The 5,325-nt window shown below is 41.2% G+C and overlaps 1 protein-coding gene across 1 annotated transcript in view; it reads right to left on the bottom strand.

Annotated features, from left to right (window-relative positions):
- Positions 1-5,325, bottom strand: part of zgc:158403 (tetratricopeptide repeat protein 39A) — a gene marked incomplete at its 5' end in the record, with an annotated part of 767,589 nt that overhangs the window by 297,447 nt on the left and 464,817 nt on the right.

The raw sequence follows: 5,325 nt of genomic DNA, 5'->3' as shown, positions 1-5,325 counted from the left end.
TCTGTACAGCACTTTGGTCAACTTTGGTTGTTTTAAAGTGCTTAACAAATAAAGTTGGATTGGATTGGATAGTTTACAAACAAATAAAGAAACAAAATCAATGATAAAAATTAGGGATGCACTGATTTATGGTTATATTATCGTTATTGATTTATGAGCTCAGTAAACAGTTTCCTATTGAGTTTATGGTCTCAATCTCTAGTCTTCTTCCATACAGCATGATGTTCATTTAGTAAATGATGGTCCCATTTAGAGTAAAATAGCTGTTAATGAGAGCAGCTCAACTCACAGTACGTCATCTCCTTCGCTGGCTCCGACAAACTGTCATGGCAACGACCAAAACGGCAAACTCAAGGCTTCAAAATGTACTCCACAAACCAATGGGTGATGTCACGATAGGTTCACACTTGATGGAAAGTAGTTCAACAAGTTTGTATGAATTCTCTGCAGAGAAGAGGTTCAGTGAGTGCACACACACTTTTTAAAAAACTGTTGGATTTATTTAGGAGAGTAGAAGGGTAAGACAGCATAAGTTAGACTGTACATTGAAAGCTTGTCTATCTGAAAATAACAAAACTGGGAAGAGTTATTTGGTTGGACATCAAACTGCTCGTGTGGCATTTAAAAAAAAACCTACCGAGCATAAAACCCTCGTTAACATGATTGGACAGTAAAGGCAGAGATTGGAGAAGGAGGCACTAAACATCAGTACATTTGGCAGATCATTTGATTAAAGACAGGTTTCTAAGACATGGGCATTAAGAGAATCAGCAGTCAGTCCGATCATGAATATTTTTGACACAACATAATACCAAGTCGTGGCTGTGAAGCGGTGATGTTGCATAGTTTGGACTATGTAAGGTGACACTAATTTCCTCTCACTGGTACATACAACCAAACACTCAAGAAAAACACTATCTGAACATTTGATTCATAATGTTACAGTCACAACATTAATGTTAGATTCACAGAACACAAGGTGCAGTGTACAAAACCAGTATTACGGAAATGTTAGAAGGCGAAGTCAAAGGCAGTCTGGTTCTTCACGTGTAACACTGCCCCCGGTGGATGAACCGTCCCGTTCAGGAACAGAAAACGAACAAGTTCTTCCCTGTTCCAGATCAGAAAGAAACAACACCCTCAGATCCCAGAGAAGTGATAGCACTGAACACAAGCACTAGATTGGACCAATCCATGTGGGTGCTAGAGGGCAAAGCGTGAACATGTGACTGCACTGACCCACATACAGAGCGGTGAAACATAAAAAAAGCCAAAGGAGCATGAGGGCTACATGAAAATGAGGTCTGAGACTTTTAAAACATTCTGAGGTTCTGACTTAAGCAGGAATTAGGGTGGGAGGGTCCAGGTGACGTAAATTCCTTCATAACAGGGCGTACACGTAGGCAACACGTATCTGCAATTTGTTGTGATCGCGCGGACTGTCCACAGGGCCACTATGGGGAACATGCCCTTCGAACAGACTCCAAATAGTATAAACAGAGTATAGGCTGTGACTCCGTTTCCACCAAGGCAGCAGGAGGGCCAGTTCGAAGCCAGTGCCTTATCTCAAACTAGCTTTTCACCAGTGCGGCACCAACACATTGGTGCTGCTTTAAAAATAAAAAAATAAAAAAAAATAAACAGGGGCTGGGGGCACCTTAAGGCCAGCCAGCTATGTATTTATTAGCTGTTGAGCAAGCTACTTATTTCTTACATCAATGTTACAAACATAACATTGAGCAAGCTAGTTAGCTGTCAGTGTTACAAACATCAAACCTAACATTAATATTACAAACGTCACTGATGTGAGAAATACAGTAGCCATACTTGGGTAATGTAAGCTGACCAACAGCTAGTAACAATAGCTAACTGACATAAAAGATGGACATTGCATCTCCACTTCCTCCCACTGTACAAAAATGAAGCCAAAATATCCCGGATATGGCTGCTGCCATCTTTTGCTATTCGGAGCCAGAGTGCGCAGTAGAGATCGGGGTTGGGGCCACGGTATCTCTAGTCCGTGGAAAAGCAAACTGGTTTGTAGAAGGTTCTCAAGTTTAACTAACGCCGAACTGGCACTAGGTTGGCATTGGTGGAAAGGGGTGTGTGTAAACCTATCTTTGAGCTTTCTTCCTATCTTTGAGTTTTTGTTCCAAGAGGTTTAAAATGAACTCCTGTGCTTTTTTCTATTGATGTATCTTTTTATTTAGAATTCTGATAAATCTCAGAACTGATTCTTCTGTTGAATGATGAGGGAAGAGAGTTGAAAAAGTGCTTTGGGAGGACATGGATGAGCTTGATCCTCTGTGTCACAGAGGATCCATTAAAGAGTGGAGACGGCTCAGCAGCATCGCTCCCCCAACTGCTCACGCTCCTGTGTGACTATATACTGCCTGTGCTCCAATAATCCAAGTTTGTTCAGCATGGACAAAGGCTGTCTCACGGTACGGGCCTGTTCTGCTATGACTTCATGGTGTGTATGTGTGTGTAACAAAAGGCTTTCTTCTGGCCAGAAGCGATTACATGACAACGGTCTGAATCCAGACAAAGAGGCCTCTGCTGGGCTTTTAACTTAAGGGCTGTCTGAGCACTGAACACTGTGTTTGTGTCTCTCACACACACAGACGGACAGAGGATGCTTCATCCAGATGCAGACAGACTGATGGAGGCAGAAACATGCTGACTAGCGCTGCACTGTTTGAGGAATTCATCAAGCTTTTGGTAGACTGTCCCGCTGGTCAGCTTCCTTTTTTAGAGCCGGGAACACGCAAGCACCAAAATGGGCCATGTGACTTTACTGCTCCATGCTAACACACACTGAGAGACAGCAGGCTCCTTGTTAGGTCTTGGGTACAGGAAGTGCTGCGCTGATGCAGCTACTGGGAACACTAAACTAAATCAAAATGTGTCAGGAATCTCTGCAAGTCAAGTGTCCCGCAGATTCATCCAGCACCACCCATCATGTTCTAAACATGTTTATCTGAACTGATTTTAAACTGAATGTTTATTATAACATTTTCTTTATACAGCTAAACTGTAAATGTTTATGTCAGTTTGGACACGTTTAAATTTGCTCTAGAAGCCAAACATTTAAGCCAATTATCCATTACTTTTAGCTATTACAACCACCCAGGCTTGCTTTCAACTACTCAAACAAATTATTCAATAATTTTTGCTATTTTCAGTTTATCCATTACGTTAAAGCTGCAGTAGGTAATTTTTATAAAAATAACTTTGTCATATTTGCTGAAACTTTCACTATATCCTGACAGTAGAACATAAGACAGATAATCTGTGAATGCCTGAACGAAACCAATCAGAGCCAAGAAAGATAGTTAGAGACTCAATAATCAACTCATCATTTTCAGAAATCTTTACCTACCAATTTCAATGATTTATCAATTGCTTTTAGCAATCTATTAGACCATTTAACCATAGCTGAAATACAGTAAGTTGACTAGCTATTCATTCATTTTCACCCAATATGAAAATTACTTAAATTACGTGATCCATTAAAGAGACCTATGAGTTAAAATGACACTATAGTTATGAGGAGCTAAAACTTGTAACTAGACACAAAACACTGAATTTTAATTTATATGTACAGTAACTTAAGGATCCAGGTATTACACTGATCAAGAGCCTGAGACTGACAGTAGTCAGGTCATTACATGAGCAAAAACTTTTCTCAAGTTTCTGGTGCTAACCAGATAGTTCATAGTTTTCACTGATGCCATCTTTGTAGGCCAGTTATGCAAAATATGGTTGTCTTTCTAATCTCAGTACAGGAAAGGAGGAAGTTGTTCTGACCGAGGCTTAACTGTCATTGGAGCATACAACCATATCTATAAAGACAAGAGTAAATTAAAACTACTTCATATGGCTATGCTGATGTACTGTATGTACAAGGTCTGTGCTCCCATGCAAACACATGATTATAAAACCTCTTCTGTGAATCTGGTTTATAACCGGCAAGATATAACAGCTCAATAAAACCAATTGCATTACTTTTTAAAACTTGTGTTATATACGTATGTATAGAAGTGTTAGCATGGAACAGTGGAGCCGGTAATCTGCGGGGCGCACAGAGGACTTTGGTGTTCGGGGTCTCAACACATCCGGAAGAAGCTGGGTAATGGGACTGTCTCCAGAAACACATTGAGACAGGCCAGCAGACCAGCGCCTGCTTCTGTTTTAAATAAACACCATCCAAAAAAAGGAGAAAAGAAACAGAAAATAACACTCACGGTCATACGTACAAATGTGTGAGAGATACATACTGATACATTAGACATTAGGGAAAGAGTTCAGAGGACTGTACATGAGCTGTACACAAAAATGGCGGCAGACACCAGCTGCTCAGGTTCATCAGTGACATACAGGCTGGCTTTATCCCTTTTGTTTTCAACTTAGGGTGCATGGCAGGGGCAGACGGACAGAATTAACAGGTACCTTTTTAGAAAATAAGAACAATCCGAGACAACCAAAGAAAGGCAGAGCCACCTCATAACTTGTGGTATAACACAGAACACTGTAAGGTGGTAATCCTACAGTTTTACTTCTTACCTTCCTGGTCTCTGGGGGAGAGATACAATCTACAGGCTTGGATGTGACATTCCACAGGGCTTCAGTATAAATTTGGCCATTTTCAACCTGGACCACATCATCTATCATTGTTTAACCAAACGTTTCATTTGACCTTTTTCCAAGCTTTGAAATGAGACTGTTAGACCTCAGGCTGACACGTCTTGTATTTTTGGAAACTCCTGGATCTCCATGCATCTTAAATATTTTTTGGGATGATCGATTTGGCAGGAAGAGTCTTGTTCACCTCAGTGTGCAGCTTTGCAATGCAGCAAACAGACCATGGCCCCCTTTCAGTTTACTGTGATCATGCTGCTTACTGCTGGTTTGCTTACTACTGACACAGTGGGCGTGTAGCCAAAACAAACAGAATACTTTTCAAGACTGTCTCTGTCCCATTCCAGGAGTTTTTGCAGGATCTTGTGGTTTGTTTTCGATCCTATAAGATATAAGACATAGCAAAACAAGAAAGATAAAAAAAGAATGCCATAGCCTGGTTATAACATGTGGTCTATATCTGTATTATGTTACCTGGATAGGGAAACATTCATTGCAAACAGGAAACATTAAGACGGGCGCCCGGTTAGCTCAGTTGGTAGAGCTGCCGACCCATGTACCAAGGCTGAGTCCTTGCTGCAGCGGCCCAGGGTTTGAATCCGACCTGCGACCCTTTGCTGCGTGTCATCCCCTCTCTCTGCCCCCCTTTCCTGTCTGTCTTCAGCTGTCACTATCATATAAAGG

The sequence above is a fragment of the Morone saxatilis genome, unplaced genomic scaffold, assembly GCF_004916995.1.
Source record: "Morone saxatilis isolate NCDOM2014 unplaced genomic scaffold, NCSU_SB_2.0 Contig14, whole genome shotgun sequence".
Taxonomy (NCBI): domain Eukaryota; kingdom Metazoa; phylum Chordata; class Actinopteri; family Moronidae; genus Morone; species Morone saxatilis.
This window is presented reverse-complemented; position numbering and strand designations above follow the sequence as displayed.